The sequence below is a fragment of the Lissotriton vulgaris genome, chromosome 9 (genome assembly GCF_964263255.1).
Source record: "Lissotriton vulgaris chromosome 9, aLisVul1.2, whole genome shotgun sequence".
NCBI lineage: Eukaryota > Metazoa > Chordata > Amphibia > Caudata > Salamandridae > Lissotriton > Lissotriton vulgaris.
Genome location: NC_141697.1, coordinates 222,879,720 through 222,906,030, shown reverse-complemented (window position 1 = coordinate 222,906,030; position 26,311 = coordinate 222,879,720). Strand labels below are relative to the sequence as shown.

Below are 26,311 nucleotides of genomic sequence, written 5' to 3'. Positions count from 1 at the left end.
AGGAGCACGACAGCCAAAGAAATGACAGATGGCTGTGATAAAGGAAAACTTCAGCCTGTGCTGTTGGATTTTTGGTGTGATGGGTCCTATGTGAAGTGGAAAGGAAGTGGGGGAGCCGTGGCACAGGCGACAAAGCCACTTTGGCACCTGGGTGAAGCAGTGGACTGGAAAGTGGCAGGCACCCCTCCCCCCCTTTTGAGGTACAATCACCAAAGCGGACACTGAGTGGCGTGGACACGGAGCACAAGCTCTCCCGTCAGCTCTGAGGGTGCCGGCAGCTGGGAACGGCTGGAGATGGCCAATCTGGTGGGCAGAGGGAAACTAAGGCCAGCCAGTAAGACAGAGGAGAGGCAGTGTTGCCTCCCCTCATGCCACACGGAAGGAGAGGACGCGTCTTACATGTGGCCCTGCATGGAGACTGCGGCCCAGGCCCGCGGCGAGATGAACTAATGTCATGTCACGGATGAGGAGGGACTTGCAAGGTGTGGCAGGCAGTGACGGGATCACCTTAATCTGGAGGGCGCAGGCAAAGAATTACTGGTGTTTGACAGAGAGGTGAGCGGGGACATCGTGGTGGCTCCACCCGCGGGGTGAGTGAAAGAATGCTATTCCCACTAGAAGCCAAAATTGCCCAGATGCGGATGTTGGATAGAAGTAGGGGTACCCACGAGATAGTGAAGTGGATGTGACTCCCACTGTTGGTGGTGGATGTTTGGGAGCGACCACCATCGGTTTGCTGGCAGGGGAGATGTGCCCCTTCACATACGGGGTTGGTTAGGGACTGCAGACATCTGGTGCCCCCCGTGGCTGGGGGACTTAGGGAGCAGCTGGACTGCTTCAAGAGGATCTCCTTACAGTTATTACTAGTAGTCAGGCTCCTGCCGCCGGCACAATGGGTAAGACTGATGCCAAGCAGACAAAGTTACCTTTCGAACAATGCAGGATGCCTCGGGCAGCGAAGTCCACCAGGAGGAGTGTAGCTTTGACACTGAGGGAGATGGTCGGGGCTGGCAGGAACCTGATCTAAGAGCAATGTTCCTAGTTTCAAACAGAGCCTCATGGTTTTTGACGGCAAAATAGTTACTGACTGACAAATTTGATTGACTAAAAGAGAAAGTCTCAAGCCATGATGAACGTATAGAGCTGCACACTTCTGCGGTGAAGGACGAAAACAACTGCTTCAGATGAAAAAGATCCATAAGGTTATCTGAAATAAAAATGAAGATTTGGAGACCAGGCCACGAAGGAAGAACCTACGTATCATGGGGGGTCCTGGAGTTCACCGCTATTCATTGAGCAGAAGATTACGTGGAGAGTATACTAAAGTAGCTCTTCAGGGAGGTCCTATCCCCCATCTAAATAGTTGAGCTTGCACATTGGTCTCTAGGCCCTAGGACCCCCTTCCCCCTGTGCACCAGCATGGCTTATTATTGCGCTAGTGTTGAATGACAGGGATAGAGACACAGTATTAAGATTAGCACAAGATCGCCCAACGATCACATATCAAGGAAACAACGTGCCCTTCTTCCCAGACTTGACGATGGCCATGCAGGCTGCTCGCCGCAAATTCCTGCCGGTAAAACGCATCCTCCAAAAACTGAGCTTTACGCAACGAAGCTGTCATTTTCCATTCCAGTAAAACTGTGTACTTTACTGATCCTAAGGCCTCTGCCAAATCGAGCCACTCTCTCGGGCTCGATCTGACCCTTTCCAAAAACCCACCAAATCGAACCGCATGAGTGACTATAACTGAGCACATGTCCTCTAAAGCTGTACTGAAATTTGTGCTGCTCCATATCACTACATAGTTGTTGTTGTTAAGTAACTGAATTAGCAGGGATCCTCTAATACAAAGATCTCATGTCTGGCACTTGGGAAGCTCCTGGCGGCTGCCCACCATGGCTTCTATTCCCTCTACTGGCTACCCAGCACACTGGAAGCTGAGGCAGTCTCTGGTGCCTGGAGATCCCCTTCTGGACCATTCCCCTGTTTGTTATGGAAGACCCACTCGGTCTGTTACAGGGTGGAATGTCTGTATTCAACCCAATTGGGTGGCAGTAGTGGGTGGGCTCTTGTTGGGGTTGGTTGAACGGCAGTTCGTCTCTTACTGTTTCCTCTCTTAGACATCCTAATGTTTCCTTCCACATTACTACCCCTTGTTAGCTAGTATTGAGACATATGGGTGATGATTGCCATTTGCTATGCCAACAGCGTTGCTTTTAAAACACCCCACAATGACGCAAGTTAGAGCATAACCTGGAATGTCTGTGGACTGAATGATCGGTGCAAGACGAGATTGGTGCTGGCGTATCTGCAACCATTAAACATCACAATTAACTATACCACAATTATTTCAAGCTACCGTTATTCATACTTTTTGGTCAAACACGCTTAGTTTTGTTTGCACGGTATTTTATTTATACCTTTCACTTAGAATTTTCTTTTTAACAAATTTTATATATGAAAAGAAGAATCAGAATTGGATCTATACAACATTTACAAACACTTACAGAATTATTTACAACACAAATTTAAATCCACATTTTCAATATGACATACTTTACACATCACATGTGAAAGCACAAAACTTTACACAAATAGACTCCACACAAAAAACAACTTTACACAAGAAAAAACAATATTGACATATCTTTGATTATTACTGAATAAATCAAGATTAAAATTTCCGATCTAATGGAACCGCTTTGACCAAATATTATCAAATTGTCTCAAAACCAGAGCTTAGTTTCCAATAAATACGCTCCTTTATTGTGCCGCCTTAGCTTCTGTTGCCGACTGGTTGTTTTTAATGGCTTCTGTAAGCTCTTCTAGTTCTTTTTTTACAGATTCTCTGAGCCGTTTCTATAGTGTGCACCATCAAGTCTCTACTACATTTAGTATTAATGTAGCTAAAACCTTTTTTATATTCGGCGTCCTCAACAAATATTACTGGAGTGTTCTTAACCTGAAGCCCCAAGGGATAGTACCTTCCTTTAGGTGCTTCAAGAGGAAAAAGCATTGACACGTATTTGTGATGATTGCCATTTGCTTTGCCAACGGCTTTGCTTTCACTACATTCCACAATGGCGCAAGTTAGAGCATAACCTGGAATGATCGGTGCAAGACGAGATTGGTGCTGGCGTATCTACAATGGCATGGGGGCTGTAGCTTACTATTCTAACTATGCCCGAGGAGTTGCTATCCTCATTAAGAAGGGACAACCCTGGCACACGCATACAACCTTGTGTGACAAGCAGGAAAGATTTGTAATGCTCACTAGTACTTTGCAGGGTATTCTACTTAGACTTCTTTCTGTTTATGGTCCCAGTGTAGACGACCCAGATTTCTTCGTAGTGATCTGGAGACTTGTGAATTAGCTGGGTCCTAGTGTGATGATTTGGGGAGGGGACTTCAATGTGAATCTCGATCCCTTGTGGGACAGGTCGGGAGAGTCCCGCCGATGCCATCTGCGTGCGGCTACACAGTTACAGGCCATATTGAACGAAAATTAATTGATAGACGCGGACGTGGGGATAAGGAGGAGGGAACCTGTATGACCTATGCGACCTTGTCTTGGTCACAAATTGACTATTGGCTGCTTTCATGTGATGTAGAAGCCTGGACCATTGTGACTTCGCACTTGCCGTGCACTTTCTCAGATCATTCTCCAGTGCTTCTTACATTTCTCTCTTAAATCGTCCTGCATAGGTACATACATGGAGATTGCTGAAGGGGGCCTTGCATGATCAGGTATTCAGGGACAGTATTTGGACCATAACGTAGACACCGTAGATTCATACACCACTCTAAGGGAAGCAGGAGTTGTTCAAGGGGAGTGCATAGCCAGACCGGCTTGGATCTTGCGTTCGATACATGGTTAGCTGTAGCACCTTGAGTGAGAGATTCATGACCTGGAGCTGGCATATTTTGCTGCTAGGATTGCGAGCGGGTGTATATGCAGCAAGATTAGTGAATCTGAGGGCATTACGCTGCAAGAGAATAATTATCTTGATAGAGTGGCACAAGCCTTTATGTATGGTGAGGGAGTTCGGGTGGTTACAACCATAGCTGGCCTTCTGCGCAAGCCTTGGGCTAGTGACTACATTGCAGAGCTCCAAACTGAGGAGAATGAGGTGATAGTCGGCCTAGAGGCGATACAGAAAGCAATGACAACCTTCTATTCATCACTTTACAACACAACCCAGCAGCAGATCCCCCCCGATCTAAATGCCTTTTTTATACCATCCAATTGCTCTGGCTGGAGGATTGGCACCACCGATACATAGACAAACCTTTCACTGAGGAGGAGATTATTCAAATTTTGCAGCGTGAATCTTTCTGGATTCACTATGCTGTGCATTATTCCGCGGTCTTGTGGTTGGGTCCGGAATCGTAGTCTTTTCTTTCTTTTTTTTTTTTTTTTTTGTTTTGTTTTTTGTAGCCCAGGTGGGCGTCGACGTCCCACCGTTTGGTGTATTTCCGGTGACGTCGGCACGCTTCCTGCGGAAGCTCCCACTCTTGTGCGCCATCTTTAGATTCTTTTTTCCGCGGTTGGGTCTGGATCGTTCCCAAAAGGGCTCCAGACTTTTTTGGACAAAGAAGAAAAATACGCATTTTTGGACGAAAAGATATTGGGAAAGACTACATCATCGAAGAGGACGACGAAGGAAAAGAAGAACTTCGACGTCCATCGGGGTATGCACGCTCAGGGGGCCCCCTGAACGCATGAGATGGACAACACTGCTTTCAAATTCTGCCGTAACTGCCACCACAAGTACGCGCAGAAGGACCAGCACCCGGTTTGCAACCTTTGCCTACCGGTCGACCACGAGAGCGAGGACTGCAACGCCTGCTCCGCCTTCACGACGAAGACTCTTTGAGTTAGAGCAAAACAGAGAGTAGCCAACGCCAACATGCAGGGCAAGGGCCAGCCACCGTCCCTTTGAGACCTGAGGCTATCATCAGATGAAGAGGACCACGCCGCCGCCGCAGACGACGGCTACACGGTCGTAGAGACCGATAATACGAAGACTCCGAAGAAGGTAGGAGACTCTACTGCCCCTTAACACCCGAGAGACCCTGAGTCTCAAACACGAGGGGAAATTCTCGAAAGCGCCGACGCCGAAGATTTCGGCGTCGGCGGATCCTCTGAGAGGGACTCCCCGGCGCCCAGAGCTGGAGAACAGCAAAAGATGTCTCCGAAAAGGAGCGTTTGACGCCAAGGGAAAAACACCCGAAGAGCACTTCGGCGCCGGCAAAGGACCCGAAAGTCAGCTCGGCACCGGAACTTTCCACGCCGAAGGTCGGCTCTGCGCCGACCTGTCCGCCGAAAAGACCGGCTGAACCATTCGACGCAGACCACGCTGCCGAAATGGAGAAAAAGAGACAGCTCGAGGCCGAGATGGAGAACATCCTGCAGTTAAAGAAAGAATTTGACGCCAGGATGAAAGACTTCATGATCCCGACAAAACCTAAGACACAGGTGGTCGAGATAACGGAGGAGGAGGACTACGACGTCGAAGGACAGTCGGAGAGCGTTGAGGCCTTCGAACCAGAAGAAGAGGAGGCCTCCTACTAGGACTATGAAGGGGTCGACGACCGCGGGACGCTCCTCGGGTCTGCATCCTCGGAGACTCCGCAAATAGATTGGCAAGACGTCGACACCGAGAGCCCGGAAGAAAGCGTCGACAAGTATCCTTCGGGGCCCTCGCCGCCTGATGACATTGGGATTTACAACACAGTCATCAGAAATGCAGCTGCAGTTTTCAAGGTAAACTTCGAAGAAGAGAAGCAGAAGGCAGACTTCCTTTTAGAGACACTGCTCCCCACACAAACCAGGAGCCAGTACCTGCCCATGCTCGAAAGCGTCAAGGCACAGGGGAAAGAGGCTTTCAAGGAGCCTGCAACCTGCAAAGCCGTCACTCCCAGGACGGAGAAAAAGTATAAACATTCCTCCAAGGACCCACCCTACATTCAGGGCTCGGTCTCGGCAGACTCCATCATCGCGGCCACGGCAAGGAAGAGGGCCAATGTGCCTACTACTCCAGGGCCACCTCCAGACAAAGAAAGCAGGAGAATGGACCTCGTGGGGAGAAGAATTGAAAGGAATGCCGCGGTGCACTGGTGCATGGCAAATTCCAACACACTGCTCAACAGGCACCAGTACCAGATCCTGGAAGAGCTGGGCCAGTTAATAAAGAACATGCCTCAGGAATTCAAGCAAAGAGCTGAAAACCTTGTCGAAGAGGGGAAGAATGTGGCAAATTTGTGCCTCAAAACTGCCCTGGACGGAGCAGACTCCTCCAGCAGACTCATGATGATGGGCATCACGGAAAGGAGACAAGCCTGACTCAAGATTTCAGGCTTCAAGCCAGAAGTGCAACACAGCATCCTGAACACCCCGTTCAACTGAGAGACGTTGTTCGGTGCCCCAGTAGATGAGAAGCTCAGCCAACTGAAGAAGGATAACGAGACTGCAAGATCCATGGGGACATTGCAGTTCAGAGGTACTAAGAGAGGCACTGCATGACGAAGACCTAACTGGAGGGGAGGAAACCAGCTAGGAACATCGCACCAGGCGTTCCATCAAGCCCACCAGGCAGACACACAGACAGAGCAAGGGCAACAAAAGCAGTCCTGTCAGTACCAGCAAAGAGGCCAGTCCTTTCGCGGGAGAGGGAATGGACGTGGACAGAATAGGAGAGGGGGACAACAGCCCCCCCTCTAAGTGATTTAATCAAGCTCCATGTGACCACCCAAGCAAAAACTCCCAGGGTGGAGCACAAGCACAACGGACAGGAGTTACGCAAATTAAACACCTGCGAGCATGTAAGACCAGTGGGAGGAAGACTAAAGCACTTCTTCCAGGAGTGGAAGAGCATAACTTCAGACAAATGGGTACTCAACATCATACAGTTCGGGTACTGCATAGAGTTGGAAGGGAAACCAACAAGCAGAAAGCCGAAAAGAAGGGCGCTAGCAAGGAAAGAGCTAGAGCTCCTTCAAGAGGAAGCAAAAGAGCTCCTGCAAAAGCAGGCCATAGAACCAGTGCCTTACAGAGAAAGGAACAAGGGTGTGTACTCCACATACTTCCTGGTACCAAAGGTAGACGAAACGATGAGACCCATCCTGGCCTAAGATTCTTAAACAGATTCATAAGAAGGCAAAAGTTCAAAATGACCTTCCTGTAAGAGGTACTTCCTCAATTGCAAGGCGGGGACTTCATGGTCACCATAGACCTCAAGGATGCCTACCTGCACATCCCAATGAACAGGGGGCACAAGCATCTGCTCAGATTCATCATCTGAGAAGACCACTACCAGTTCACAACCCTGGCGTTCGTCCTCAAATCGGCACCAAGGGTCTTCACAAACTGCCTCGCAACAGTCGCAGCACACCTACGAAGGGAGGGAATACTCGTATACCCTTACCTGGACGACTGGCTAATAAAAGTAAGCTCATACAGAACGTGCAAGCAGCACGCACAGAGTGACGAGCACACTGATGAACCTGGGGTTCTCCATCCACTTGGGGAAATCCTCAATGGAACCAGAACAAATAAAATCTTCCTGGGAGCACAGATCTACACCTTCCAAAGCAAGGTGTTCCCGAGCGAGAAGAGAACGGCAGCACTGGTGAAGGAGACGCAGCTCTACCAGAAGGGGCAAGCTAGGACAGCGAGGATAGCGAGCAAAATCATGGGCATGATGGCATCATGCATACACCTAGTGTCAATTGTAGGGCTACTCATGAGACCCTTACAGGAATGGCTACAGGAGCAATGGTCACAAGCTACAGTTCGTTGGGAGGATCTAGTGGTTGTAACGCACTCAGTGCAGAAAGAGCTGGCATGGTGGAACATGGGGAACATAACAAGGGGGAAGCCTCTGACGCCACTAACGCCAACAGTGACCATCACCACAGACTCATCCCAGAAAGGATGGGGAGCTCACATGGAGAAACTCAGAGTGAGGGGGTCTGTGGACACCAGCAGATGCGGGCAGACACATCAATTACCTGGAGTTGAAGACAGTTTTCCTCGCTATAAAAGCATTCCAGACAATGCTGTACAATCAGAGAGTGTTGATCCAGACAGACCACAAAACAGCGATGTTCTACATCAACAAGCAGGGTGGGACACAATCAGCCCCGCTTTCGAAGCTAGCGCAGGAGATATGGAGATGGGCCATCCCACTCAAGATAGACCTGCTAGCCATACATCTGCCAGGGAAGGACCATGTAGAAGCAGATTGGCTCAGCACACAGACATCGGCATCCCACGAGTGGGAGCTCAATGCACAAGAAACAAGGAGGCTGTTCGACAGGTGGGGGACCTATTTGCAACACGCCAAAATGCCAAATGCCGAAGCTTCGCATCCAGGCTGCCCGGGGAGGGGTCCCTGGGGAATGCCCTATGGATAGATTGGTCGAGGACATTTGCTTACGCTTTTCCCCCCCCGATACCGCTGATGCACAGGGTACTCGGCAAGTTTACTGGTCGCACAGCAGTGGGCCAGGCAGACATGGTACTCACAGATCATGGAGATGGCTCAGAGTGCACCCCACAGATTCGGGAGAAGGAAAGACCTACTCTCCATGCAAAACGGAGAGGTGCTGCACCCAGAGCCAGAGAGCCTGAGCCTAGTAGCGTGGCTCCTGAGGACATAGAGTTTGCGCATCTGAAACTGCCAGAAAGCACCCTGAGGGTACTTCAAGAGGCACGAAAACCCAGTACACGAAAGTGATACGTATCAAAATGGAAGAGATTTACACTGTGGTGCAGGAGGGAAAAGCTACACAAAAAGATGCAGAAGGACTCAACGGTGCTAAAATACCTCGCGCACCTGCTCGACAAAAACCTAAGCTCATCTTCTTTAAGAGTTCACTTGGCAGCGATAGCCACTCACACAAGAGGAGAAACATGCAAGAGTTTCTTCACATCACAGGTTGTTAAGAGATTCCTGGAGGGAGCAAAGAGGATCGCACCACCAAAGAGGGTGCCGCCACCTGCATGGAACCGTAACCTAGTCCTAACGGAACTCATGAAAGGACCTTTCGAACCAATTCACAAGGCCTCCCTAGAAATGCTGACCATGAAAACAGCCTTTCTGGTAGCAATCACCTCACTGCGCAGGGTGAGCGAGCTACAGGCACTAACGCTACAAGAACCCTAGATCCAGATACACAAAGATAGGGTGGTGATGAGAACGGACCCACACTTCATGCCAAAGGTGGTGTCAAGATTCCACATGAACCAGACTATACAAATACCAAGTTTCTTTCAGAAACCGGCCACAAGCGCTGAACGGGCTCTGCACACCCTAGTCGCCAGAAGGGCAGTCATGCACTACATTGAGAGAACGAAGGAACACCGGATCGCCCAAACAATACAGTTCTGCCTCAAGCGGGCAGGACAGGAACTAGCAGTGGGGACACATGCCCACTCTACCAGGAAAAAGGGAGCTACAATAGCCTTCCTAGCTAACACACCCATTCAGGACATATGCCTGGCTGCAACATGAGCTTCGGTGCACACGTTCACGAAGCACTACTGTGTGGATATACAGATGAACAAGGAAGCACAAGTCGGACAGAAGGTGCTTCAACACATATTCAATAACCAACGCTCATCTTCCACCCAGCCGCCACAAACATGAGAAACCGCTACAAAGTCTATGCACAGCATAGTGAATCCAGAAAGATTCATGCTGCAAAACAAATAGTTTCTTACCTGTCGGTGTAGTTTTGCAGCTTGAAGATCTTTCTGGATTCACTAGCGAACCCACCCACCTCCGCCAGAAAGATGAGGCTGGAGAGAAAAGGGGGGTTGAAACAGAGACAATACTTGGAAAAGAAACCTTAGAGGTTAAAGCGGTGAATGATTTAGTTGAACATTGCCATAACTTCGGTAACAGAACGAACACGAGAAAAAAGAATCCGAAGATGGCGCCCAAGAGTGGGAGCCTCCGCAGGAAGCGTGCCAATGTCACCGGAAATACACCAAAGGTGGGACGTCGACGCCCACCTGGGCTACAAAAAAACCCCCAAAAACATAGAAAAGACTACGATTCCAGACCCAACTACAAGACCGCGGAATAATGCACAGCATAGTGAATCCAGAAAGATCTTCAAGCTGCAAAACTACACCGACAGGTAAGAAACTATTCGTTATCCAGGATTGGGGTATCTTTCATAGATTCACATGCTTGAATCATTCCCCGTCGCTGAGATGTGAGTCCCACAGTAAAATACCAAAGTGGTCCCATAATTAACAAATATACCAAAAGAGGCCAAAGGCAATATCTAAGTAGCCTATCTACGTCCTTACAGGAAAAGGACCAAAAGTCAGCTCCAATCAATCAGCCATCAGCACCCTCTAGAACACTCCCAACACAAGCAGTTCTCCTCCGATTTTCACTGCACGTCGTGCGGAAGGGAGTCTCCCTGCGTGCTACTCAGTTTTCTTCTCTTAAAGTCTTCAAGCAACTATGTCTGACAAGAAAGGCCTCTTCTGCTCCTGCAGGACCTATGGGAAGAAGAAGGTCTATTTTGATTTTAAAGATTGTCTTTATTGCCTCTACCCCAAACATGAGGCCAAAGACTGTAAAATCAGAGGCAAGATTACTCTTATGGGTCAACTCTAAATAACGTCCTTCGGCTGAAGAAAACGACCTAGCTTCTACATCTAGCAAGAGGGCTAGATCTCATGAAGGCTCCTCAGGTGAGGGAAGGGAACATCCTAAACTTCCCAGGATAAACCTGTTCATAAAGAGAGGAGTTCCAAACATTCTTCTGAGCCAGCTTCGTTTCTGCCTTCTACTCCACAGAGCGTCCAAGACCATCTTCCACAGACTCTGTAAGTAGAAAACACATCAAGAAATCTGTCATCGACGAATGTTACCTCATCAAAGTCATGTGTTACGTCGTCAACGGCGACTGTTATAATGACGGCAATTTCATCTCTTATCTCGTCAACGAGAATCACCATTACGACGAGACCATCGTCGAAGTCCACCGACGAATAAGCCGTCGACGAGACTACTGTTGACGAAGATTCCAACAACCCCGTCGACTGGAGAGACATCAATGACGGCACCGTCAACGATGGGCCCGTTCAACGACGAGCCCGCAGATGATACCACCGTCGATGACACTACTGTCGATGAGACCTTCCTACAATACTTATTTCAGCACCGTTGATGCCCCAGTCGATGAGAGTTTCCCAATTAAAGACATTTCCGAGGCCTTTTCGACAGCCTTTTCAGGACTATAGCAAAATTTCGCCTCTACCACCATCCACCTCTTAAAGGGCTTCATAGAGGACGAGGATTATGATGAGGAGGGCGAGGATGTTCAGTACAGAGTGGCTCATAGTCCATCTGAGCTCAACATTAGGTGCCAAGACACTGAGGACGATCATTTCCAGGAGGAGCATTATTATCATGAGCAAGATATGGCTCCACGTCATACCTATCAGTTCCATCACAGGCAGGAATCCCGTCATAGAGAAATGTCTCATCTTCCTCCAACACTTATTCAAGACCTACAAGCTATGTTGGCGGATTATCGTCAGAGATTTCCTCCTCAACAACTTCCGACAGAGAACCCACTTCAGCAAGTAGAGATTCCTGTTCCAATTCCAGAGCCTGTTCTACCTAGTACACCAGCTCCTGTACAAGGTCCACCTGACACTGGACACCAGCACACTTCCTCCCCGGATGAAGAGATTGAGGAAGGCGAATTGCCTAACCAGGCAAATGTTCCAGATCCTTGGGACGATAATATCATCGAAACACCATCTCTGCCTCCGCATTTACCCTCTGATTCTCCTCCGAAGACATTGGAGGATTTCAGAATTTGATGCAGAGAGCAGCCACTACGTTTCATCTCCCTAATACTATCCAACAAACAGACTGTTTTTTTACATGACTTCAAGGAGGATACTAGAAAGGTTATACGCTCTATTCCCATCATCGATTACATCTGGCAGGAGGGCGTGAAAATCATTAAGACGCCAGCATCCATAACGGCGGTGCTACCCCGTATAGAGGAAAAAATACTGCGCTCCAGAGAACAGTCCATCTTGCCTCGTGGGTCACCCGGGACCCGATTCGGTCATATCTCGGGCTGCACAGCAGCGTTCGAAAAGCCCAGCAACACTGATTACCACTCCTCCAGACAAAGAGGGACGTTGTAAGGACCTTTTGGGGAAGAAATTCTCCTGTGTGGCTGTGGCATCAATTAGGGCTGCTAATGCCTTGGCAATCATTGGCCGTTATCAATCAATGGTAGGATAGTCACTGAAAGTAATGAAATCGAAGAAGCTTTTGCCCAGTTTTTTAATGATCTGTATACAGAAGAGCGAATCATAGATGAAGCCTGTATGGAAGAATTTCTATCTGAGATAGATCTCCCGACTCTCCAACAAGTAGACAGAGAGGCCATAAATGGTCCCTTTACACCAGAGGAAATACACCAAGTAATTAACTCCTTAAAAAAAGGGAAAGCTGCTGGCCCAGACTCCATACCAAATGAGATTTATAAGATCCTAAGGGATGAATTAACACCTGTATTAGTACAATTACTTAACTCCTCTTTCGTTGAACGAAATAGCCCCCCAGTCTCTTGGGAGGAAGCAATAATAATAATTCTTTTGAAACCTAACAAAAATCTGCGAGATTGTGAATCCTATTGTTCAATCTCGCTGTTGAACTGCGATCATAAAATCTATACGCAGGTTATTACACAACGATTAAATAAAGTATTAGGGTCACTTATACATTTGGACCAAAAAGGTTTTATGAAAGGGAGAGAGTTAAGTGAGCTGACCCAGGATCTTATTGGAGCTATAGACTTGTCACAAACGTACAAGACCCCTCTGGCGGTAATGAAATTCGATGCCGCCAACGCTTTTGACCGAGTTAACTGGAACTTTTTGTTCACGGTAATACATGATTCGATCTGGGAGAAAAATGCTTAGTAGCAATTAAAAATATCTACAAAACCCCTTCCGCTAAAATCTTGGTCAATGGGAATTTGACTAATGAAATTAAAATTAAAAGAGGGACAAGACAGGGGTGTCCTCTTTCCCCGTTATTATTTAACATGTATATCGAGCCCTTAGCCGTTAAGTTAAGAACATCACGGAAAATTATCCTGTTTAGCTACAACGGATGGGTAAAAAAAATAGGGTTGTACGCTCACGATATTATGGTATATACTGGGGATATAGAAACCTCTTACCCAGAAATTTGGCTAGAGATTGAGAGGTTTGGAAAGGTTTCAGGATACCTGTTAAATCAACAAAAAACCGAGTTAATGAAATGGAATACAGAGTTTGTAAGTACCTATGAAAAGAAGGAGATAAGGTATCTGGGAATACAAATAACCCAAAACGTAGATAAAATTGCACAAGTTAATTTTGATAAGGTTACAAAAGAAGATAGCACACTCCTAAAATCTTGGGGGGCTATGTCTCCTTCTTTCCTAGGTAAATCTAATTTAATAAAAAATGTCAATATCTTCCTAAATACACCTTTTTATTTAACACCATTCCCCTTGAGTTCCCCAAAAATTGGTTCAAGAAGGCGCAGGGTCTTTTTACAAAATATATATGGGGAAATAGGAGTCCTAGGATCTCCCAGAAAAAACCTAGAAAGAAAAGAGAGTACGGCGGGATTGCTAGCCAGGATCTTTATTTGTATATGTGTGCATTTCAGCAAAAAAATTTCAGGCAACTAATGATGGAACACAGTGCATTTTCACCCTTTTTTAAAGCACTTACATGGGCAGTATCTCAACAAGCCGACTGTTTTCTTCTAAAATTCGCAGTCCGAAATAAAAAAAAAAGTGAAGTTGAAGACGCTATTGACATCTGTAAAACTTTGGTCACAAGTAAGCTGCCTCTTAAAAATTCCAGCCTATAATGATATTACCCCGATCTGGAACTCTCCAGGGATACCAGCATGTTTGACAGACGCATTGGCGTTGCCTTTGCGAAACTGTGGAATTTTACTGTAGGGCCAATTGTTAATTGATGGAGATCTTATATCTTGGTCACATTTATCAACCATAGCTGGAAACTTGATCTCAAAGTTTAAATACTACAAATTAATAAATTGGACAAAAGCAGTTGGAAAAGTTCTGAAAGGAAATTCGTATTTACCAGTAAAGATTTGCTCAAAAAGCAACAAGGAAAAGGAGGTGGCGGATTGGTACTGGCTATTGGTACAAAATGGAGAAGAGGAGCAGGCCTCATTTATTGAAATTTGGAAGAAGGACCTGCCAGATGAAGAACTCAAATCTATGGGGCAAGTATCAATGTCACTTCTTTGGTCTTGTATAAATGCTGCACCATTAAGAAAGAATCACCTTTTTACAGCTCACAAAGCATATTGGACCCCGCGGAGAATCTCAAAGATGGGAAATCGAGAGATCAAGAAATGTCCTAAATGCGGAGAAGATAATGCAAACGAGGTCCATATGTTTAGGAGCTGTCCGGTAATACACGAATTTTGGATCAAAGTGGGTAACACCATATCAGATGTTATGGGGACAGAAATAAAATTATCCTCAATCTGTACATTTTGGGATCATTCCTAGTGGGGGGTGATTTAATATTAACAAAGAAACACAAGGCCTTGTTCTTTATCCTGATTTTGCTAGCACGAAGGGAATTGTGTATTAAATGGATATTAACATGTCCTCCCACAGAGAACGAATGGATTTATTCCATTCAGAGGACGGCACGACTAGACCAAGCATGTAATTACACAAAAAAGACCTAATATTGGAAAATCTGGGCTAATTGGGTGGAGATAGGGTCTTGACACACATTTTGAGGAATTGGGTTTTAAATATTTTATTCTATTTCCATTGGTATATGTTTCTGTAATCACAATGTAGACCCTGGTGTTGCTGAAGTCCTATGACTAATAATATGCTTCAGATATGGTCCTGGGGACTAGTCTGAAAAGGGCCACTCACTGGTAAGTGAGAATATATGGGCAGCCTTCCGTCTCAAGATTATGGTTTTGAAATCCCAAAGAAGTGTCGAAGGTGCGGCTCTGGAGATGCATAGTATCCTTTCTCCCTCATGGGGGGGTAACCGGACCGGTAATCAAAAATGTCATCCTTCAGACACGCGAAGGGGTCAGAGAAGAACCATATATCTTGTTTTGATTATGGAAGCATATTATCTTTAAATGAGGACAAAAAAAAAAGACAAAAAAAAATCATTGGCCTTTATGACTGCCAAATGTGGTCCGATATAGCGGGATTGATAGATCTTATCCCGGAGGATCAAAGAGAGGAGGCACGGAAGAGAGAGGAGGCACGGAAGATTTTATTAGAGGGTGAGTGAGCTGCCTCCGATACAATTGATTGTGCGTTGGACATCGCCAACATGAACTTTCGGCAGTTAGCTGAGGGAGCAGTTCTTCGGCGCCATGGTTGGCTTAAAGCGACTACTTTTAGACCCGAGGTTCAGACGAAGATCCTGGGCGCATGGCCTATGATGGGGATTCACTGTTCGGGAAATATATTGATGATGCCCTTTAGCAATCAAAAATGAAACAGACACTGCAAAGTCTTTAGCTGCTCTACAGTATAGACGTATACCTTTCAGAGGAGCTAGAGGGCGAGGATTTACTACATATGGGGGCGGCTATCAGTCGAATTAACCGTATCGTCCATACCAGCCTCAATATCGCCAGTCTTACAGCCAATCGTCTTACCATCTGTCATCGACGGCTTGTTTCTCTCGCCAGGGTGGCCGAAAGCGAACACAGCAACAAGACAGTAAATCTGCCCAGAAACAATGAGCTTCTCAGGGTACCAGTCAGTTTTACCTCCCTACCCGTGGGTGCAAACATTTCTGCTTATGCACATCGGTGGCACGAGTTCACTTCAGACCGCTGGGTACTGGACCTGGTCACCATTGGTCATACACTGGAATTTGTCCAGAAACCTTGCTGCCAACTCAGAACATCTTATTCATAGGAGCATCTCTGGACACCATCCAGTGCAAAGCCTTCTTGTCTGAAAACCGTCAAGTGCAACTTCAAAAAATTAGCGACAACACTTTCAAAAAGAAAGTCAGTTTCTGTTTGAACATTCAAATTGCTCCTAGAGATGTGCACTTCTGCAATCAACTTGATCCCTTTAGCACGGCTCAAGATGAGACCTCTTCAAGAAGAGTTACAGAAATGGTGGCAACAGGCATTGGGTTCTTTTTCGAAGATGTTATCCAAATAACTTCACGTATGGTGGATGCACTCAGTTGGTGGTCCCAAACAGCAAATGTTGCCCAAGGTCTCACCTTTCTGCAGAACATCCCAGACTTCGTATTGACAACAGACGCCTCCATGGAAGGATGGGTAGGTCATCTACAGGATTTACAAATCCAAGGAAAGTGGTCTCAGAAGCCGCTGCACATCAACATTTTGGAGCTTCTGGGCCATATTTTTGTCTCTTCAGGCTTTCCTTCCTTCTAAGGATAGTCGGTTCCTCAGTGCTTGTCCGTACCGACAATACGACTAGCATGTACTACATAAACAAGCAAGGAGGAACAAGGTCCGTGACGCTTTCCCAGGAAGCACAGGAATTGTGGGAATGGACAACGTTCCATGGAATATCCTTGAGGGCCGAACATATCAAGGGTCTGCACAATACCCTAGCAGACTAATTAAGCAGGTCCCAATCCGGCTGCCACGAGTGGGAGTTAGAACAAGCTCAGGTGAACAAGATCTTTTGGACATGGGGCAAACCAACTCTGGATCTGTTTGCATCACAGGAGAACAAGAAATGCCAATATTACACCAGCAGGTTCCCTCAGCCAGGGTCAAGGGGGAATTCCCTTTCAATGAGATGGTCCGGAATCTATGCCTACGTTTCCCCCCCTATTCCATTAATCCCCAGGGTGCTCAAGAAGCTGAAACTGGAGGGCTGCCGCCTGATTCTGATTGCACCCCGTTGGCCCGGGCAGTATTGGTTCCAGGAGCTTCTTCTGCTGTCACAGGACAGGCTCATTCTTCTTCATCCAACAACAACCATGTTATCACAGAACAGGGGTCAGGTAGTCCATCCTGATCCGCAATCCCTGCGCTTACACGCATGGCTCCTGAATTCCTAGAGTTCAAAGATCTCAATATTTCACAGGACTGTCAGGGCATACTGTTTAAATCCTGTGCTGAAAGCACTGTGAAGACGTATTGTTTAAAATGGAAGAGATTTTGTTGTTGCTGTGAAACCAATAGCGTTCATCCAATTCAAGCCCCTGCGGAGCAGATTTTACCCTATTTACTCACTGGCTAAGTCCGTTATCACTTTTTCGTCAGTCAAAGTTCACCTGGTTGCTCTTTCAAGATACAGGGAAATCTCCACTGCTTCCTTCTTTATGTTCATCTTCTCTTGTAAAACAATTCATGAGAGGACTTTTTCGCACATTCCCTCCTGTGCGTTCACCTCCTCCGGAGTGGGAATTCAATGTGGTTTTACCTCAACTGATGAGAAGACCATTTGAACCAGTCCATAAAGCAAAACTCAAATACCTCACATGGAAAGTAGCCCTTTTACTGACTTCTGCAATCCATCCAGTCCAGTCGAAAGGACCTTACATTCATTGGATGTCAAAAAGTGTTTGAGGTTTTATCTTAAAAAAAAAATGGATATTAGAAAGACGGATCAACTATTAGTGGCCTACGGTCAAGGGAAACTGGCAACAGCTGTAACAAAAGCCACAATAGCCAGATGGGTCGCATCTGCCATTCAATTCTGCCACGAAAAAGCCAATAAACCTTTTAAGGTGAAGGCGAAAGCACACTCCACTAGAACTGTTGCTGCATCTACAGATTTGTTTGCTGGAGTTACATTGGACAAGATATGCCGTGCTGCGACATGAAAGAATGTCCACACGTTCACAAGACACTGCTGTGTCCAATCTGCACCAAAGGAGGATGCTGCGGTTGGACAAGCCGTGTTGCGCCATCTCTTTCATTACGGTCAGGTTCTTTGCTTTTCTTTAATACTTGTTTAATTTTAACTTTCTTTACTGTTACATTGCTTGTTTTCTCAAATGTATACGTATTCACTGTATGACTATTGCTGTTAAGCATTATTATGGCAATGTTTCAAGTTTGTAGATGTATATTGGGAGTCTCTCACCGTCCGCTAACGACAGTACAATTGGGGTACTGCTTGCTATTCTGATTCAGGCATGTGAATTTATGGAAAATACCCTAATATTGGATAAGAAAACAAGATACTTACCTGTAACTACAGTTATCCAGTATTGTTATCTTTCATAGATTCACATGCACCCAGCCTCCTCACCGTGGAACCAGTTCTCAGTGATTTTAGGGGTATTTACTTCCCACTTGTGCTTGGAAAATCTGAGAGAACTGCTTCTGTTGAGTGTTCTTGAGGGTGATGATGGCTGGTTGGAGCTGACTTTTGGTCCTCTTCCGTTAAGGACGTAGATAAGCTACTAAGATATGGCCTTTGGCCTCTTTTGGCCTATTTGTTATTTATGGACTACTTTTGTATTTTACCTTGGGACTCCCATCTCGGCGACGGGGAATGATTCAGGCATGTAAATCTATGAAAGATACCAATACTGGATAACTGTAGTTACAAGTAAGTAACTTGTTTTCTTATTAGTGTCCTTCCTGGGAAAGGGCTCCTGGCTTGGATGGGCTTTCAGCGGCATTTTACAAGAAGTTTGCACCCCTTCTTGCCCCCACCTCATTTATATGTACAGTGAATCCCTGAAAAAAGTTGAAGAAGCACTCCTGGTTTCGAATCTTAAACTAGGTAAGGGCCCGCAGTGATGCGAGTCATACAGACCGTTAACCTTAATAAATGTGGATAACAAATTTCTGGCTAAACTGATCGCCTCAGCAAAGCAACCCTGCATATTCTGCGTATCGTTTTCGCAGTACCACAGGCTAGAAAGCCCTCCTTGAGAGCAGCTGCAATTTTTCCTGACGCCACTAAGGTGTTTAATTCACTTGAATGGCCATACCTTTTTGGGCTGCTTGCTCACCTGGGGCTTAGCCATAAATGTATTCAATTAATAGGCCTGTTATACTCATTAAACCTATGGCGTGTCCCAGGATAAATAGAGTGGTATCTCCTCCGGTTCTCCGTTTTGAGGGGCAGGAAGCAGGGCTGCCCACTTTTGCCCATTATTTTTAACATGGAGCCGTTTGCTTCCTGTCTTAGTCTACATCATGCACATAAGAGACTGGCCTTTTCTTTCAGGGTGCTGTTAGTTTCAAAGTATGTGGACAATGTGACACTATATGTTAAACAGCCAGTGGAAAATTTGGACCCACTCATCAGAGTTCACGAGGTTTGAGGGAGTTTTCTGGAATCAACTGGGTGAAATCGGTGATCTTTCCGCTTGCTGAGGTTACTGCTGAGTTTGCCTCTGCATTCCTAATTTGCTGGGAGACGGTCCAGTTAGTTTAGAATACACTGGCAATGTTGTACTGTATCTTAAAATCTGGTTGAGCTAAGATATGAGCGAGCTCTGGAGAGCGAAATATGGCTGCCTGAGGGAGTGGCTGGAGTGCCGGCTGGCTCATGAGACTGGCCTTCTGCTTTCCGTTGCTGTCAGGGTGGCAATTGCAAAGATAAATGTACTCCCCAAGTTTCTTAATCTTTTAACAGTCTTCCTCTTTCTCTGGTGTAGGCTGAAGTCGTGCCTGGTGGTGCTAACATAGGCCGGAAAGCAGCCCAGGATTGCCTGCGAGATCCTAACTTTACAGTTTGAGCAGGGAGGACATGGACCGCTATTAAAACTACGCACAGGCGCAGTTGGCCTTTTATTGGCTTTACCCCGCCCAACTTATGATGCAAACGGCACCTGAACATGAGCAGTCATCGCCCTTCCCTCTCCACATGGTGCTGTATAGACCGCAGAAATGGCCATGGGCATCATTGGACACTGTTTACTGTACGGTTTGGGCACGGCATCAACTATGCCTGCGTGCTAAAGGGCCTTATTTACATGCTCCTGATTCCTTTGACTAGCCACCCGCCATTTTCCATCACACAAGATGTGGACATGTGCAATAGACTGCGGTGCATTCAGTTACTAATCTGTCATCCGCTTTCCCATATGGTTATTTTATTGCGCCACAGCAATCGCTAGAAGCTGCCCACATAACCCTCCCTCGATAGGCTGGCGTTTTACTATCTACGCTAGTCTCTGTGAACACACTTTTCTTCATGCCTCCAGTGTTACCAGCACTTGAAAGTTTTCTGGAGAATGAAAACTTTCCTAGCTATCGTTACGGAAAGTTTCAATTCAATTAAGGACTCTGAGGCAAGGATTATGCTTATCTTTCCTTGCTTTATTTTAACAGCAGCCATTTTAAAACTTTAACTACAGACCACATTTCCCAAACACCCTCGGTAACATGTTGGTCAGAAAAGAAACAAACAAGGGACCACACATCCCCTAAGTCCATTAACCAATCACAGTGCCATGAACCCGATATAATATTTCCTTCCGTCACTGCCCTTCCTCTTTCGAAGCGCTGTCATGCCCATCTACTTCACCAATCAACCTTCCTGTTTCCCAGAATCACCTCCTGGAATGGAAAGGACAATATCGGGGCTAGGAAAAATAACGGCTATCACAGCTCAAGTGTGAAATCAAAGAACAAGATGCTATCTCAAAATCTAGACATTGAAAGACATGAGCTATCTGAAAGTTGCCAAACCATTGGAACAATAATAGTATGAATATTCAACTGTTAAACCACTGAACCACATGTCCAAGTAGGACATGAAATCTTACTTAGTCCTTAACAGGCGGGTGAAGGCAGACCGCTTCCAGGGGTGGGATAATCCTCTCCTCAGAGTCCTTTAATAGAATTGAAACTTCCGTTACGATAGCTAGGACATTTTTCATTCGATTTCAGGACCGGAGGCTTCAGATTATGCTAGTTCAAAGCTTACTTACCAACTGAACTAGATCTATAATAGGCTTGAAATAAAACAGTTTTAAGGTAGAATCGGAAGACCAGTCATGATATTGTCTGACCGAGCCCCCAATGTATAGGCCTTACAAGGCTTAGCTCTCCTTGCTGAATGGGCCCGAACTGCTGCAGGCTAATGCCTGCTTCTTGCGTGACTCATCGCACCATCGTTGGAGAGGAAACCACCTTGTGTGAGAGCATTAAAAATGTGCCGTTCACCTGGAGATCGGAACTCCGAGGACACTTCCTCATAAGCTTTCAAGCAGCGAACCACACATTACTGGGGTTGTCGGAGAAAGCTGGGTATTCAATGACTCTAGTATAGAATATAGTCCTTCATTGGACCGTAAAGGACACTCCTGAGGGAGAAAACACCCTGCCCGGGATATCTAGGGCACTCTCATCCGAAACTCTCTGGCAAGATACGAGACAAAGCAGCATGGCTAATTTCGCCGATTACTCCTTTCTTGACAAATACTCATTATGTTGCCAAGACAAAAAAAAATTGAGCACTCAATTCACATCCCATTTCTCAGAATAGCGAGGTTCCGGGGGAAGGGACAAACTAAGTCCTCGCAAGAGAAGACACACAAAAGGGTGTTCTCTCACCTGATTGCCCTGAATTGGCACGTGGCCCGCTGAAATCGCGGACCGAAAAGTATTAACAGAGTGGTAGGCTAAACCTTGCTGTGCCAGACTCGCTAGGAAGTTCAATACATGAACTAAGTCCGCGCCCACTGAATCACAACCCTGTCACATACACCAACGACACCATAGTCGCCAATCGGATTTATAGCGTTTGATGGTGCTATCCGCCCAGGCCTTGGACCAGACGTATTCATCATAGTCCGAAATCGTAGACCATCTACTCCGCCATGGGGCTGGAACTGCCCGAAGCGAGACAAGGTGAGGACGCTGTCCACGTGAAGCCAGAGAGGCGCCCTTCCCCCCCCCCCCCTCCCCCCCCCCCCCCCCCCCCCCTCCGGCTTACACGCATTGCGGACTCCCTGGGACGAGATTAAGACTTGTGAAAGGTACAGACTGGCGGACTTTGAGGCCCAGCGGACACTCCCGGCTGCACCTGATCCGGAAGATCAGGCACCTACTTCCACATGCGGCCTTGTGCCAGGTCGTCATGTCCCTTGTCATTTCGCGTCTTGATTTTTCTAATTCTCTCTATTATGCACTCCCGCGATTTCTTTCACACCGCCTCCAGGTTGTACAAAACCAGGCAGCCCGCCTCATATTTAAGATCCCCAAGTGGCAATCGGCGAGGCCTCTGCTCCGTAGGCTTCATTGGCTACCAGTGAAGGAGAGAGCAGCCTTTAAGATGGGCTGCTTGGTATTCAAATCCCTTCATTGTTCCTGCCCTGCTTTTTTGAAATTTCTGATTACTCTGTATCAACCTGCCCGCTCTCTACGCTCAGCCTCCCATCACTTGGTTGTTACCCCCAAGTTTAAACTCCACAAATTTGGCGGCCGTCGCTTTGCTCTCCTTGCCCCCAAATTTTGGAATTCCCTCCCTCTGATTATCAAATCCAGTAAATCCCTCCTTCAGTTCAGGAAACTTCTCAAGACTTTTTTATTTACCCTCTCTGAATAAACTTTTTTTTCTGCTCACTTACATGTCCCTTCAGCGAGCGCCATGAAACCTCCGGGTGTTAGTGCGCTTAATAAGAATCATTTAACATAACATAACCGGTGATTGTGGGCGCGACGCGGCCGCCCCTGGCGTGACCTGGCCGGCGGGTCTGCTGGCGAGAAGCTGAGGCTTCTGTGAGCGGTCAAGGCCCCAGGATGTGGCTTTGAGACAGGGGGCCGGCAGAACATTGGAGGCGCTGCGCTCCGCGGAAGGGACTGCTGCGGCGACCCGGGAGCGCACCGAGGTCAGGCCCCATACCCAGCTATTGCCTGGCCCGTAGGGGCCCCCCCGGGCCGCGGTGCCGAGACTAACATTGCAGCACACGGTGGGAACTGTGCACACCATCGGCCTCTGAGCGCCCTGCTAAACTGGAGCTGCACAAGGAGAGTCGGGGTGAGGACACTGTCCACGTGGGGCCTGCGCAAATCCCCAACGCCCCCCCCCCCCCCCCCCCCTGCATGCGCGCATTGCAGACTCCCTGGGAAGGGATTGCAACTTGTGATAGGTGCCGGCGAAGACGCATATCCAGTTCATTGACCGACATAGCGCGCCGTGCTGGACGGATGTAAAGGAGGGCACTGACGGCCTGCCCCCCCCCCCCCCCCCCCCACGACACGCGGTGAACCACCAAGGCGACCCTCGTCGGACACGCCCAGCGGGGATAGTCCTCTTGGGACCCGCTGCACCTGAGCGCCTGCCCTTCCCCGCCTCCTCTGGTACTGGCCGGAGATCTATAGCTTATTGAACACTGCCAGGTTGGGCACCGGCTCCCTACCTACTACTCTGCCTATGTCTGGGGGTACCAGGGCAAGGACTGGCTCTGGAAGTGCACAATCGAAGGGGAGGATGGAGAAGACCACGAAAATAACAGACTCTGACCCCACGGCGGCTAAACTTGATACAATGCTGGCAGCCATGGAGCGCTTGGAGAAATAGATACAGCTCACCCGCACCTGGAGGCCAAGATAGATGGTGTGGCTGTCGATCTAACACACCTGCGCGCCGACCATAAGAAATTGGCGGAACGCACCACCACCTTGGTGGGCAATGTAGCGGATCTTGCACCCCGAGTTGCCCAGACTGACAATCAGATACAAAATCTACTAAACAGAGTTGAATTCTTAGAAGATCGTGCTGAGGATGCAGAAGGGCGGGCACGGAGAAATAACGTATGAATTGTAGGAGTGCCGGAGCGATGGGAGGAGAGAGAGCCTGCGTCGCATATGGAAAGCTGGCTGAAAACATTATTACCGGATCGCGCATTGTCACCTCACTTTGTTGTGGAGCAGGCACACAGTGTACCGACAAGACCACTGCCTACGGGGTCTAACCTCAGACCCATGCTCCTGAGAATATTGAACTACCGTGATCGAGACTCCATATTGCGAGAAACCAGACTGCTCCGAGATGTTCGCATTGACAATGCCAAAATCATGTTCTTTCCAGATTATACGATTCAAGTTCAGCGTCAAAGACACTCCTTCCTAGCAGTTAAGCAAAGGCTACGCAAACTAGACCTCAAGTACTCCCTTCTTTTCCCCGCCAGATTGCAAGTGATGGCTCAGGACAAAACGCACTTCTTTGCCAGCCCGGAGGAGGTTGAAGCTTGTCTGGACGGTGGAGTGGCTGCGGACTCCAGACCAACTTTGGCTTCTTCATTTTTGCCGCGTTTCCGAGGACCCCGACGACGCCGCAGAAATAGACCATCGTCGCCCGCAAGACACGGACAGCGACGGAAATTGGCCCGCCTGCGGAACTCGTACACAGTGAACAGAGGGATGCTCTCCGAATGGTGGGGTGGAATTCAGTGGCTCCCTGAGCACGGATGCCGCCCTAGAAGCCAGCCCGCGGGAACTGCCCAGCGATGATGAAAACATCTGTGGACTGCCCGACTCCCAGATGTCCACGGAACAACCGGACGTAACTCCGCAGACCGCAGATCTGGTCCATTGAAAGGACGTCTACATCACTTGAAACTGACTCTCTACTCTACAGCGAGTTGGTATTACTAATCAATTGAGAGCCAGCCAAGCTCAAGGCCCTGACAACAGCCAAGGCCTGGACGCCTATCACACTTTGTCATCGACGCAAGGCGCAGTGAGTATCAATGCTGTGGTGATTGCTTTCTGGGGGGGAGGTGTCCTGGCGGGGACTCCTTGGTGAACTGCATGGGTGTTGCTGAACTGGGGCCTCGCTGTCTGGGTGAAGTGCTGTGGAGACTGCTGGGCCCTCTGATGTACTCACTGACTCTGAAAGACCAAGTGTAACAAGCTGTGCCATTTCTAGCTGGAACACTTTGTATCAGACAAGACTGACACAGAATGCCTGGGAGGGAGGCGTTCCCTCTACTTGCCCAACAGTTGCAACATCACTGTTGTGCCACGTGCGCAGCGACCACCCTGGACTTAAATGTTCGTTACCCCATTAGAGAGTTTGGACGGCGGCATGTTTAGCTGTCGACCTTTTGGTATTCTCCAATTGTTGTGTTTTCCTTGGTTCAATGCACCACTTGGATTGCATCTTTATTTTTATTTTGTGCAGTCCTTACAGGCAATTACTAAAAAACCTTTGACGATTATGTGGGGGGGGGGGCCGGAGTGGCGGCTCACTGTGGAGGTGTGGCGAAGTGGGGGTGGGGGGAATCACCTAAAACTGCAATGTCAACGATAAATATATACACGTGGAATGTACATGGAATGCATACACCCTCACGCAGGTACCAAATCTTTTCATATCTCAAACAGCACCGTATTCATATAGCCCTATTACAGGAAACACACTTGAATGGCGCAGAGGTACAGAAGCTGCATCGCAGATGGTGCGGGCAAGTTTATGCCACTGAGTATTCGTCCTATGCTCGTGGGGCGCTACTGTGGGTAAGACCCGGGACACCTTTTGCGATCTCACATTCCCACATAGACACGGAGGGCAGATTTGTAATTGTTCAGGGTAAACTAGATGGTCAACAAGTGGTCCTGGCTTCCTTATATGCCCCTAATACAGATCAGGGAGGTTTCCTTACGCAACTATCTACGGCATTGGCGCCTTGGCATGGGGTCCCCTGGGTTCTGGGAGGTGACTATAATTGTGTGCTCGATGTCTCTCTAGACTGCTCCTTCCCGCCCCTGTCTGGTGCTCCTGTACACGGGGCTATGAAAGCGTTAACTAGCTGGGCCTTGCAGTGGGATCTACATGACGCCTGGCGGAGTCGCAACCCAACCACAAGGATATACTCTTATTACTCAGGCGCACACACACTGCACGTCAGTTTGGATAGGTACATGCTATCAGGCGAGCTGCTCCCGCATGTCACCGATACCTACTATATGGGCCGCACCCACTCCGATCATAATCCACATATCCTAGAGTTGGCATGGGCATGCCTGCACCCACCTATACCCACTTGGAGGCTTCAACCTGATCTCCTACTTGACGCCTCCTTTCGCAACTCACTACACATGCGTCTTGCTCAATATTTCAAAGAAAATAACAATAACGCATCCACCCCCCAAATCGAGTGGGATGCATTTAAGGTTTTAATCAGGGGTCACTGTCTGGACACACAGGCTGGCATGCGGAAACAGTTAGATAAAGACCTGACACACATCAAGGCTGATTTACTCCGTAGGGAGCGCGAAGCGGTGGAGGGAGGCGGCGAATCACTGCACGAGACACGCACAAA

General features: G+C 47.8%; 1 protein-coding gene across 1 annotated transcript in view; it reads left to right on the top strand.

Annotated features, from left to right (window-relative positions):
- Positions 1-26,311, top strand: part of KLHL28 (kelch like family member 28) — a 209,829-nt gene that overhangs the window by 143,222 nt on the left and 40,296 nt on the right. The window lies entirely within an intron of this gene.